This window comes from Ambystoma mexicanum, chromosome 6p, assembly GCF_040938575.1.
Source record: "Ambystoma mexicanum isolate Mex_15411 chromosome 6p, UKY_AmexF1_1, whole genome shotgun sequence".
NCBI lineage: Eukaryota > Metazoa > Chordata > Amphibia > Caudata > Ambystomatidae > Ambystoma > Ambystoma mexicanum.
Genome location: NC_090935.1, coordinates 1468317534 through 1468332060, shown reverse-complemented (window position 1 = coordinate 1468332060; position 14527 = coordinate 1468317534).

The following is a 14527-nucleotide window of genomic DNA, read 5'->3' as shown; positions in this document are numbered from 1 at the left end:
CAGGGAGAATGCAGCATGGATGAACTAAGTCCAATCTGTCTCTCAAGCGGGTCTTGTATGAGAAGCGCTGTGCAGGACGCACCTTGTCGCGTCCTCCGCTCGTTCCATAGTGCCCGCGAAGCACGCGGGGGCGGAGCTTGATCGGGCCGCGAGATCTCGCGAGAGTGCGGGCTCTCGCGATGTCTCTACACATCTCCCCTTTTCAACGCACATCAAATCATTGTAAAACATAGTCATTATATCTCACTGGTCTTCTGTGTTCCCTTCTGGGACGATCATCAGTCCGGGTGACATTCTCTCGTTGCTCCGGATCGGGATCTTCACCCACTGGTTCCGGTTCAACTTCTGTTTCACCCATCTCTCTGTCGTCTCCTTCTGGTTCTCTTTCTTCGCCTGCTCCAAAGTCCCTTTCGTTTTCCGCTGGTGGTCTCTCTAGGGTCTTTGCTCTTTCTCGGTTCTTCTGGTACAATGCTACTCTTTCTAGATTCCACGCTCGCCCGTCTTCCGTGCGGATGTGGTTTGTCCCTTTGTGAATCACTTTGATGGGTCGGCTAAACCGAGACCCCGTGCTTTGATCCTTCTTTGGTAACTGGATTTTGACCAAATCTCCCTCTCCGATATCTGACGTCTGCTGGGTTCTTCTTCTTCGGTCGCTCCATTGTTTCATGCGTGTCTTATCGCTTTCAATTCGCCAGACTACTTCTGTCATGTCCACCACCTCATCCTCTCGTATTTTCGACAACCAGGGTGGGATCAGCGTGGATGCTGCACTCCTCCCTCTCAACATTTTGAACGGGGATATCTGGGTGATCCCATTGGGTGTGAGCCTGTGGGCTGCTATGGCCTCCTTGGTGGTTTTGAGCGGGTCCATGCCCGAAGCTGTCGCCAGTTGGATGGCGCCTTTTATGAACCTGTTGGCCCTTTCGACAAGTCCATTAGCTTGTGGGTGATATAGGGCCGCTTTCTTTTATTTTATGTGGTTTCTTCTTAAGAACTCCTCCATGTCTTTCGAGACTAGTTGCACCCCATTGTCGGTTACTACTTCCTTGGGAAGACCCTCCCTCTGAAAGATGTCTGTCAGCACTTCTATAACGGTTGCCGTGGTTATGTTCGGGACGAACGCGGCCTCCACCCACTTGGATAAGTAGTCAACCAGTACTACCCCATACCGGTGTTCAGGTGCCATTGCTTCCAAAGGTCCTATGAAGTCGATGCCGACCTTTGACCACACCGCTTCTGGAATTTCTGTGGGTATGAGGGGTGCTTGGCGAACTTTGAGTCTCTTGTCGCTGTTGAGGCATTCATGACAACGTTCTATCATGGATCGAATTTCCTGGTCCATGGATGGCCACCAGTAGGCTTCCCTCACTCTGCGACGGGTCATGGTGTTTCCCAGGTGGCCCGCGTGTGCTCTAGTTAGGATGATTCTTCTCATTCCTGTGGGAGGAATAATCTGGTCTGACTTCATGATTATTCCCTCCGTTTCCGATAGTTCGTCCGACACCTTCCAGTAGGGTCTCATGCCCTCAGGTAACGCCTTTTCGCTTGGCCAACCTTCCTTTGTCCATTTTTCGAATCATGGCCATGGTGGGGTCTTTTCCATCTTCCTCTTCCCAGTGTCTCTCACTGAGTTCCAGGTACTCTGGCGCTCTCACATCCGTAATCGATGCCACTATGCATTCTCCGTGGAGGAAGGTGGTGGCTTTATCCTTACCCTCCGGCAGTCTCGACATGCAGTCGGCTCGTGAGTTTTTCCAGCCTGCGATATGCTGGATCTCAAACGTGTACTCTTGCAGCTTGGCTGCAATGCGTGCCAATCTGGGCGTGGATACTTTTGTGCCTCCCGGACTAAGCATATGGATCAGGGGCTTATGATCAGTCACCAGCTTGAATTTGGTGCCCCATACATATGTCCTGAAGTGTTCCACCGCCCATGCGCAGGCCAACATTTCTTTTTCTATAGTGGAGTAGTTCTGTTCAGCCTCTGATAATGCCTTCGATGCAAAGGCCACTACTTGCTCGGTGTCGCCTTTCTTTTGTGTTAGGACTGCTCCCAGTCCATAGGCACTGGCGTCGGTGGTGACAACCGTTTCCCACGCGGGATTAAACGGTTGGAGGCATGGCGCTTCTACGATATGCTGTTTTATCTTCACCATCGCTGTCTTTTGGGGTTCCTGCCAGACAAATTCCGAGCCCTTTTTGAGTATTTCTCGAAGGGGTGCCGTGGTTTCGGAAAACTTAGGTATGAACTTCCCATAGTACTCAGCCAGCCCCAGAAATGACCTTACTTCTTCTTTGCTGACTGGCTCCGGTGCTTTAATGATAGCTTGCATGAGATTCTGTTTGGGACTGATCCCTTTTTCTGAAATCTTATAACCTAAGTATTCAACTTCTTTCACGCTGAAGAGACACTTCTCATAGCGTAACCGCACTCCTGCTTCTTGTAGCTTACTTAAAACCACTCTCAATGTGGCGTCGTGCGTCTGTTCATCCTCCGCATACACGAGGATGTCGTCCTGGAAGTACATGACATTTTTAACCTTCTTCAGCAAGACGTCCATGATGCGTTGGAACGCCGACGCTGCCGATGACAGCCCGAATGGCATTTTGGTGAATTGGTATGTGCCAAAGGGAGTGATGAATGCCGTGAGGGGTTTCGATTCGTCATGTAGCTGTATTTGGTGATATGCGTTCCTCATGTCCAGTTTCGAAAAAATTTCTTGGCTTCTTTCATTAACAAAATGAGTTCATTTATGCTTGGAAGGGGGTAGTTATCGGTGATGACTTCCAGGTTTAAGCTGCGTAAGTCTATGCATACCCTGAGTTCCTGTGATTGAGGTTTCTTTATGAGTACGACGGGGCTCAGCCATTCTGATGCTTCAATCTCTTCTATGACACCCTCCATTTTCATCTTTTCCAGCTGACATCTAAGGGTATCCCTTGCCGTGGCTGGTACTGGCCTCACTCGGTGCTTTACGGGGACAGCATTCTTTTTGAGTATTATCTTGTGGAGAAAACCCCTGATGTGCCCCGGCTCCTCCGAGAAAAGTGTTGGGTAGTCGCCTTTGACCACGTGTCCTCTCGTCACCTTGACTGACAGGACTTGTTCGTCGGTGCTGGGATCCAGTCTGATTTTTAACTTGTCCTGGTCGTCCCACCCTAGCACTGCTGGGCCTTCATGACTGAAATAGACCCTGGTCGTGGTTTCCCTTCCCGTGAATTCAACTTTGGCATTGATGTATCCTAATAGTTCGACTGACGCCCCTCCAAACACTGTGGGTTTGTGCTTCGTTGTAAGCACTTGTACCTTTTTCTTTCCCACCATGTCCTTGTACGTGCGAAGGGGAAGGATCGTTAGATCGGACCCTGAATTCGCCATGACCCTGGTTTCTCTTCCATCAATCTTGATCACACAGTGAGGCTTCTCTATCCTCGCTCTTGTGCTGTTAACCATGATGACCGTGGGTCTCCCTTCATCTTCGGAGGATGACTCTTTCTCCGGATTGCGATCAGCATTGAGGCTGGATACTTTCTTGTTCCTCCACCGACACACGATGGAGAAGTGGCCAATGCGTTTGCAAATGGAGCACTCCTCTCCTGGGCACTCTCTGTCAAACGCCAGGTGTTTCGTGCTGGTGCACCTGTGACACTTCAGGGGTTCTTTTCTGTTCCCTCTCCCTTCTTTCGTGTCAGTAACCGGCCTTTCTTTTCTTGCATGGTAACCCACTGCTTGTATTTCTGCCGAACCCTGGGCCCCAGTTAGCTCCTTACGTCTTCCCGCCGTTTCTTCGACTGCCCTGGCGATCTCGATCGCTTTCTCTAACTGCAGTTCTTTTTCGACAATAAACTTATCTTGGATCTTCCGGCTGTTGGTGTGGACGACCAACATATCACAAATGAGGCACTCCGCGTTGTTGCCAAAGTTACACAGCGTCGCTAATTCCCTCAGCTTGGTGACATAATCGTCGACTGGTTCAGATATTTCTTGCTTACGTGTGTAAAACCGTATTCGGTGGAGCACTGTGTTCTCTTTACTGGCAAACCTTTTAATGATTCTCCTGACAGCCTCCTTGAAAACATCGTAATTTTCGCCATCCACTGGTATCGGAGTGAGTCTCTCGAATATTCTCTGTCCTTCCACTCCCAGGGCATTTAATAGCATGGCCCTGCACCTCGCCGCTGAAAACCCCGCCCCTCCTAGGGCCTCCACGTATGTCGTGAATAGGGGCTGCCATTGTGGCCATGGAATGGCAGGCCTACCTGGAGTTTGTAGAAATGGCGGCGGTGGCGTTGCTCCTTGCATGTTTTCCCGTGGGTTCTGGTGGTGATCCTCGTCGCCAATTTATGTTGTATAATTCTTTCAATGAAGACAGGAGCCTGTGATCTGGTGACGATGTATTTATTTGCTTAACCAGCTTCATGCAGAATGCACCCAACACGCGTGCATCAACTATAATGGCCAACGGGCCTAAAGTGGCAGGGAGAATGCAGCATGGATGAACTAAGTCCAATCTGTCTCTCAAGCGGGCCCCGTATGAGGAGCGCTGTGCAGGACGCACCTTGTCGCGTCCTCCGCTCGTTCCATAGTGCCAGCGAAGCACGCGGGGGCGGAGCTTGATCGGGCCGCGAGATCTCGCGAGAGTGCGGGCTCTCGCGATGTCTCTACAACCACATAATACCACTTGATGGAGACAGAGACCGCCAAAAGACCCCTCTAGGGTTCACTGCTAACTCCGCCGAGTGGAAGAAGTCACGGGCTGCCTGGGGGAAAGAACTTCTTGTGCAGCAGAGCGCACGGGCTCCTCCCCCCTTCACTCGCGTCCAAACTGACAAGTCTATTCCACAACCAGCTCCTTTTATTGGCAGTGAGTCATGACGAAGTCATGACGCGTATTCTTAAAAGACCAACACCACAGAGCTGATGTCCAAATGATCTCAATAACACACTTGAGGTGGGTTCTGTAATGCATTGGAATGGTAGTTCTATTCATGGCGAAGGGGTCACTTTGGAAGATTGTTGTTTAAACAGGCTAACAGTTTTGTGGACAGTTTTGGGCATACACCTCTGACCCGATTAAAGAAGCAGTGTTACCAAGGAAATGATGTTGGCGTTTCTTGCGACCACGCTACTTGTAGTGATTGGTCAGTGAGCAGCCTGGGTAGGCAGCTGTCCAATCAAAAATGATACAGTCACGTGCAGCAGCAGGTCTAAGCTACCGTTGATAGGTTTCTCTGGCACGGGGCCTGCAGTAGGGGCAGGGGCCGAATATGGCATGTGTTATATGCCAGTGACGTCACCATTACAAGTGACACGTGCCACTGGCAGGTGTCACATGCCTCCCCAAAAAAAGGTTTCACCTGCCATGGTAAAGCAAATATCAGATGTGGCGTCTGTCTCTTCGTTTTTCAAATTATAATCCTCCTTTTTAAAAATAAAAATGGGAAGCGCCAATTATAATCCTTTTTTTTGTAAAAATAAAAATGAAAGGTTCCACGCGAATTAGATCTCAAGACTTCGTGCTATCAGGCCTAGCTCGTTAACCACTACACCACTATGTCGCAATTTATGAAAATGTTTAAATTCTATCTCTAATGTGAACTATAACATGGTTCAATGATGGTCCCTTTTTTATTTTAAGTTACATCTTAAAACAAACTGCGTTTCTGAAAGTTTGCAGGATAGAAACAATTTACCGTAAGTATTTGCATCCTGTGCTTTTCTTGCATAATACTAAATTTAAAAAACAGTTCAATCCAAAATCTGTTACTGTGTGAGGCTTTAGATGTCAAACATGTATTTCTGTACATGTTTTCCAAAACAGTATGGTCGCAATATTAAAGTGTGTGTGTTTGTACATTAATTCATGCGTTTCACACTGGACTGTACGAACTGTGATAAATAGAGTACAACCATAACCTACTGATAATATTTATAACTTATATATCAGAGTATATGCACGATTATGAAAACATCATTTACAAATGTTGCTAAATCTTCAGATTTAGGGCCCAATTCATAGAATCCAGCACAGAAGCAGTGCGAGTGCCGTGCGCCGAGAAGGAGCGTACGCCACATGTGCACCAGCTGTGGCGCAAACCAGCAATTGCACAGCACACGTATTCATGGATTTTCCAAGGCATCAGTTGCCGTGGCGCAATAAACACCGAGCAGTGCCAGTAACGCCCCCAATGCGCAGGAAAAAGCGAGGGAAAAGCCCATTACGGCACAAGGCCCGGCGCCCTCCGTGGCCCAGCACACAGCCCCCCCCATCGTAGTCGTGTGAAAAATCAGAGCATACCCTGCTTGCACCAGCCGAATCGCATGGGAAGGGCAGTGCGTACCTCGTCCGCACCCCAGCAAAATCATGTACCCCGCTCGTACCAGCCAAATTGCGTGGGAAGGCCTGCGCATACCCCGTCCCCGCCCCATCAAAATCACATACCCCGTTCGCACCAGCCAAATCACGTGGGAAGGCCCGTGGATACACCGTGATACATGCACAACTCCCCTGGAAGCAGACACCTCCTCACGGGACAGACAGACCCCACTACTGGACCATACCCCCGCAGGCAGCCCACACCACATGGCCCCCCACATCACCTGTGAACATACCCCGCAGGCAGCCCACACCACATGTGACCCCCACCATCACCCGTGAACATACCCCGCAGGCAGCCCACACCACATGGCCACCCCATCACCCGTGACCACACCCCGCAGGCAGCCTACGCCACATGGGACACCCACCATCCCCTGTGAACATACCCCGCAGGCAGGCCACACCACATAGCCACCCCATCACCCTTGCCCATACCCCACAGGCAGGCCCCGCCTCATGTCCCCACCTGTGACGGCAACCTGCAGGCACGCCCCGCCTCATGTCCCCACCCCCCACCAGTGATGACATATTGCAGGTAGGCCCCGCCTCATATCCCCACACCCCACAAGTGATGTCAACCTGCAGGCAGGCCCACCACATGTCGCCACCGGTGACGGCAACCTGCCGGCAGGTCCCGCCTCATGTCCCCACCCCCCTCCAGTGGTGGCAACCTGCAGGCAGGCCCGCCTCATTTCCCCACCCTCCCAGCAGTGACGGCAACCTGCAGGCAGGCCCCGCCTCATGTCCCCAGCCCCCACCAGAGACGGTAACCTGCAGGCAGGCCCTGCCACATGTCCCCACCTGTGACGGCAACCTGCAGGCGGGCCCCGCCTAATGTCCCCACATCTCTCCAGTGACGGCAACCTGCAAACAGGCCCCACCTCATGTCCCCACCCCCTACCCCAAAACACATTTTACCAACATACAATCATGCAGCACATGCCAACTAAAAGGCCACCACACGCTGCAATCCCCTGGTGCACCTCAACACCCATCCATTGGTCATGCTCCTTAATACATGCCCCATGTCATGTAAATCCTAACATCACACATGCATGCATGTGTGCACACACATGAACAACATTGGTGAACAGCAGGAACATGCAAATGAGTCATGAAGGAGTGAAACATGCACTAAACCGTTGAAACCAGACACCACTTCGATTTCAATGTTAAAAAATAATATAAACAAATATGTATCTAAGTCACACACAGTAACAACATCAAATTAAACATGCATGAACTAAATCAAAAACCAAAAGAAAGTGAAAACCAAAATCAATGTGATGTAAAAAATGAAAGAGTCAAATATGTGGTCCTTGTCCATTAGGTCATTAGGTCCCATACCTGCCCCTCTGATGATGAACGCCGCGAGTCCTTTTGCATCCTACCCTGAGCCTGCTGCTGCCAAAATTCCTGATGCCTGTGCCACAAGGACAGCCTCCGGGATGATGACACCACCTGGGGCCGTCGTGCGCGTGCCCTGCTGCTTGGTGACTGCACTTCCTCCATTGCCATAGCTCCTGTCGCTGCGGTGACAACCTCTGCTGATCCTCCTTCGACTCCCGACTGTGTCAGGGATGTGATCTCCACCAGACGGGCTGGGACAGGAACACAGAGGGCCCTGGTGGTATCTGGGGTGGAAGATGGCAGGTAGGACGACTGACGCACAGAGGAGGAAAAGGAGGAGGTGGGTTGCAGCAGAAGCCAGCACACATACCAGATTCGTGATCAGGAACTGAGCTAGCCAGTTAATGAGGCGACAGACCTCATCTTGATGATGTGCAAGCCCCCTATTTGAAGCAAGCACATCATCACGAATGCTGGCTGTACGCCTCGCAATACCGGCTAGCAACGGTTCCACCCTGTCACGAATTGCTTCGCCCGCAGGTAGTGGAAGTTCCATTTGCGTGGATACATCCGCCACATGCGGATGGGTCCGGCATGAGGCATGCCCGCAGGTGCATACTGGTGCAGTTGCAGTTCCGGGGACAAGATCAGTCACAGGCCCCCCCACGGTGACCTGCACTGCCTCCAGCCCCTGATCCTGGACTGCACCAGTCAGACCTACCTCATCACCCCTGCTGAGCCCCATGTGCTGGGCTGATGTGGCCTCCTTCTCCTCCACCACCAACAACCTGGATGACTCCCCACTGTCTTCCGCATCGGATTGCCCCTGCGCGGGCTCCCCTGACCCTCCCACTGCCGAAGTGCCCACAACCAACTTCAACCTCTTGGGCCTCCCCTCAACAGCTGCAGCCATTGTCGTGGACGCAGCACCAGTCTCCCCATTCCCGGAAGATACCGGTACCTGGGAGGAAGACTGGGCCCTGCATCTGTGCCTGGTGGAGGCATCCCTGCTGCGCTGCTCCAGAGCACCTTCTCCACCCTCTTCTTCCACCGTCGCTGTGGATAGGGAAACATAGAACACAAACATCAGGCTACTGAACATATGTGGGTATGTGTGTTTGTCACAATGCAAATGTACATCAGTGGCACTGTCAAAGGTCACAACCATCATCACCCTCCAATACACACAGGGAAGTGCCATTCACACACATTCACAAACATGTCTGTCATTCACAATAGACATTCACATCCATGGACAAGGCACTGACACAAGATCATAATTGTGTATTCAGATCACACACATCCTGGGACATATACATCTCATTCAAACACATCACCTGACAGCCATGAGGCAGGCCATGGAGCTATCACGTCACAGTGCACTCGAGGGCAAATTGGCAGCGGGAGGCAATCACAAATCAAGAACTCAAGTAACATACATGCGGAGTGTTGGGCAGTCACACACTCACTACTCAGACACACGCACATGTACAACATGCATGTCCATGATGGTGACATAAGCACCCATGTGTCACACCTCTCGCATGCCCCAGACCAGAAACAGGCATGCAAATATGTGCGCATCGTTACATGCCGGTGCGCTTCACGCATTCCACCAAAGACACCATCGATGTGGGACACGCTTGAATGGACTCACATGCAGCACTGTCAGGGACATGCACACAGACATCTGTACAGGAAGGAAGCATGCCAGACATAAGGCCAAGGCGTATACTCCAGCCACACGTCAACATTCACATGCACTATGGTGGACAAGAACAAATGAGCACTTACCAGTCGCCTCCAGATGGAGCACCAACTCCAAGACCTGGGGGTACAGCGCTGGGTAGAAGCGCTCCAGGAGCCTCATCTCGTCGGTGGTCAACCGGCCCCGGCACCTCGCTCGATCATCACCAGCCTTGATGAGGAACCAGGCCTTGTTGTGGGCCCTGGACTTGAAGTCTTCCCAGATCTTGAGGACATGATGGTAGTCACGGGGTGCCACCCCCTCCGTATTGATGGCACCCACAATGTCCCCCCAGATCCTCTTCCGTCCTTCATTGCCGACTTGCGATGGGCCGTGGAAGAGGGCATCATGATGCCCCTGGACTTGCTCCACCAGGATGCCAACTTCCGTGGGTGAGAAGCTGACAGCCCTCTGCCTCTTTGCTGGGGGGTTGCCACTTGCCTCAGATGGTGTGGTGTCAGACATGGCAACACCTGAGGCAGGTATGGGTGGGCAAGGTGGTCCTGGGGCTGGGCTGTGGAGCAGTGGTATGGCAGTCAGGAGTCTTCAGGATCAGCAGAGGTGGTCACAACAACAGGATCACTGGCAATGGCTGAAGAGCAGGCACCGAAATGCAGGGCATGTGGGCAGAAGGCACACAGAGTTGGCTGGCAGTAGCAGATGGCTCGTAGGAGGCAGCTCGGGCAGTTGGAGGCAGGTAAATGGCCTTGTAGGCAGGAGCGTGGGTTTTCTGTGTTCTTTTGCGTGGCTGGCTGGAAACAGAATGACTCCGCACGTGTGGAAACAGCGTGTTAGCATGCAATCAGAGGAAAGGCCCTAAGCGCATAAGTTACGTGACACTCGCTGGACGTTGGGCATTGCCGTTCAGTATCTGGTTAAAGGTCTGCTTAGGACAACAGTGCACTGTCTGTGCTTTTCGGTGGGATGGACGCGTGAACCTCATATATTTGTGGGTTCACACGTGAATAGTTAATTACTGTGGCAGTGCATAGGGAGGGGAGTTGCCTACGTGCACACACACGTGTGATTTTTTTCATTCTACGAGACAGACGGTGACAGATGCATTTTTCCCACTGTGGTTGCCCCTTTGTTTGTTTGTTTGTTTATTTGATAATGCGCGCCAAACCCATTAGGTAGCCGGGCGCAGTAGAGGTCAAGACAGCTTAAACCTAGTTACATAATGTGTACAAAGAAGCATATAATGGTTACATAAAATTTACAAAGAAGCATATAATATACAAAAACAGTTTGAGGATAGCTGCCAGGATAGTTACAGTGGTATATGGAGGGAAAGCAAGTTAAGAGACAAGCAGCAGAGACATGCCTGGAAGGTAAGCTAACAGTCATTTGTTCGTAGCCATTTGATTATATTGAGTCTAAATTTAGGATATGGTTGTTCCTTTCTGAGGGCGTGCGGTAGTGCGTTCCAAGTTTGTGCTGCGATAACTGGGAAGCTGGATCCTCCCGCTGTGGCACGTTTAAATCTAGGCATTTCCAGGGTGTGGGCATTGGCTGTTCTCGTTGGGCGTGTGGACAATCTTCTATTTATCCTTTCAGCATGGTAGGGTGGGGCCGAGTTGTTAAAGCATTTGGAAGTGAGGGAAGCTGTTTTTAGAAGTATCCTGTCAGATATTTTTAGCCAATGAAACTTTCTTCTTGCATCAGAGATGTGTTCTCTCCTAGGGATATTCAGTGCTGCTCTTAGGGCATTATTTTGCATTCTTTGTATTTTGTCGATGATATTTTTGTTAGCACCTGAGTAGAGAGCGTTACAATAGTCTAATCTCGACATTACAAGGGCATTGGCGAGGGTGATGCAACTCGAGGTAGAGAGGAATGGTCTGTAAGCTCGGATAATCTTACAGGTGTAGGCTGTGGAGGATGAGAGCGAGTTGACTTGTTTCTTCAGTGAGAGAATGGCATCAAGATAGAAGCCTAGTGTTTTGACCACAGGCATCACCTTGATGAGATTGTTGTCGATATTGAAGGCGGTATAGTTAGGGCTAAGTTTTTTTATGTTAGTTTCGGAGACTAGGATTAGTATCTCAGTTTTTTCGTCATTCAGGCAGAGGCCATGTGATGCCATCCATGCCTGAATGATGAGGTATACTCTATTTACTAAGGCTGTGTCCTCCAAGAAGTTGCCCGATAGGGGAATGAGGTTCTGGGTATCATCTGCATAATTTGTGTAGGTGGTACCCAGTCTGTCCAATTTGTCGAACAAAGGCTTAGTAAATATGTTATACATAGTGGGTGGGACACAGGATCCTTGGGGTACTCAGCAGGAGATTTGAGTAGGATCAGCAGCCGTTAGTGGGGAAAAGACTTGCATTGTCCTGTTGGCCAGGAAGGACTGGACCCAAGCTATGGCTGCCCCAGAGAAGTGCGCCGCCGACCTAAGATGGTTACATAGAACTGCATGATCCACTAGGTCGAACGCTGCAGAGAGGTCCAGGAGAAGTATCATAGCTGTTTGTCCCTTGTCCTTCAACTCGTCGATTTGAGTCTTAAGGTCTAGTAAGGTAGTTTCTGTGCCGTGGAGTGGGCGGAAGCCAGACTGTTGTGATCCTAGTAGATGATTAGTTTCTAGGTAGTCCTGAATTTGAATATAGGCCACTCTATCAATAATTTTAAGTAGAAAAGGGACAGTGGTGATGGGTCTATAATTGGTGGGGATGGTAGGGTCTAGTGATTGTTTTTTGAGCAGGGGAAGAACCCAGGATTCTTTGAGGTTATTAGGTACAGTATGTGTCACATACCCCATTTTCGAGGTCATAGTAGCCTAAGTGTACCACGCGTATGCATTTTTTGTGTTGCTGGGTGACACAGTGTACTGCAGGATGTTTTTTACTCACACGTGGGCTACCGAGGGGTCACGTACACATTGATTTTTGTTTTTCGGGTGCCTGAGCGTTGCGCGACCTGTTATTTTTTCACCAGGGGTCACATTGAGCCTTTCTGGAGCACAGTGGTATGTTTTCCATCACATACCCTGCCCCCTCACTCCAATTGCCCAGGACAATTATTGGCTGCACCTCCCATTGCGCTAGTCCATCAGTGCCATGACTGGGAGGGCAACAAGTGGGAAGGGAGGCAAAGGTGGCCGACTTGCCAGAGGTGGCCAAGGTGGGCGACGTGGCCAGGGTGGCCAAGCTGGCCAAGGTGGGTGACGTGGCCAGGGTGGCCAAGGTGGCCCACGTGGGCAATGTTTCCAGGGCCATGCAGGGAGAACTATGCCCCACACCCAACTGGGGCAGGGAGATGCAGTAGCTGCTGACATACCCAACACCTGTGGTCCCGGACAAACAGTGCCATCTGCTGTCCAGAGAAGCCAGGGCTACCACTACCCAGGCTCAGGGTCAGCCAGCCCAGACGGTAGCAGTCCCGGCACAGGGACAGGGTGACTCAATGGCCGATTTCCATGTCCCGAAGGCCAAGACACGTGTGATGCAAGTTCCAGGCACCGGCACCCGGGGATCTGGAGCAGCAGTGTCATCTGCTGTTCACACCGGCCAGGGTCTGGAAGCTGCAGGAGCATCTGTAGCAACTAGCGCCCTGGCTCAGGGTCACCCAGCCAGGACTGGATTGGTCCCGGCCCAGTGTGACTCAGGGGCCAAGTCCCTTGTCACTAAGGCCAAGACACGTGTGGCGCAGAGTCCTGGCAACAGCACCCAGCTACTAATACCTGCAAGCTTGACCTTCTGTAGTTACATTGGTGGCTGATTCCATAGGCCAGTCCACCTGTACTCCAACCCCTACTGACCAGAGTGGTACAAGCCACTCAGGGTCTGCACCACCTCACAAGAAGCAGAAGCATGCTCCAGCGGTACAGGCTAAGACCCCAGACACGGCACAGGAGTCCCACACGTCGAGAAAGAGCAGTTTCTGTGCTGAGGAACTGGACATGCTCGTGGACTACGTGTTGGAACACGGCCGTGACATGCTGGTGCAGGCAGGGAGCAAACATACACCTGCTCAGCGCATTACCCACTGGCAGTGCTTTGCGGACCGTATTAGCGCCTTGGACTATGAGAGTTGGACAGCTGGTGATATTGTGAAGCATTGGAATGACTTCTGACACCGAGCAAAAGACAAGCTGGCTACAAAGTTCGCCTCTACTCTGGTGACTGGCAGTGGGTCACCATCAGAGGACGATGAACTCACTGGACATGAGGAGATCGCTAGTGATTTCATTGCAGTGGAGCAGATCCAAGGCGTTGGAGACCTGCCAATGTATGTGGGAATGTCCGGTGAGTGGTGATGCGTGTGTGTACAGGCCATGTGTATGTTGCTTGGGAGATGTGTTATGATTGTCTGCCAGTTCAGACTACATTGTCATGACTGCCATGTGTGACCCATGTGATTTTGGACTGATACGTGCTTGTTGTCATGCAGACTGCATATAAACCATGTGCTGCACACCGAGGCAATCCTCCTCATCACACCTGCTCCCTACTTCCATGACACTCTCTGTCCAGCCTCTCTTGGCCCTATTCTTGCTCAAACCTGTGGTCGCGGATAGCCTGTGATGATCTTCCACTCAACAGTCGCCTTCTATCGTCACATGACTGATGTCTCTGTGAGGTCACCCTGCAAGTTGCTCCTCCTCAGAGGCATTCTTCCTTTCATCTCCATCCCCCAGCAGCTCACTGTCTCCAGAGGACTGGTAATTCCTATGGTGGACTACTGCAACAGGCGTTTACCAGGATTTCTGTGATTCTACACTGTTCCCTCTGCAACTCTGCTAGTCCTGGACTGTGTGAAAGGTTCTTTAGGCTTGGTGCAAGGTATCCCCCTAGGACTGTGATGATGGCACAGGCTCACAGTAGCTATGAAGGTTCATTCCTGAACCCTGTGCATTCTTAGCAAGTCCCTATGGGTCCTGGGCCAGCAATTCCTTCAACTCCACCTCCAGTATTTACTTCATTCTCATGGTCTTTGATCATCCCTTTCTTACTCCCTCAGGGTCAGTTACTCCTCATGGAAATTAGTTTGTGTTTCACATCTGTGTTGAACTGGGGCCTCCCTCTGGTACAGCCTCCCTGCCTCT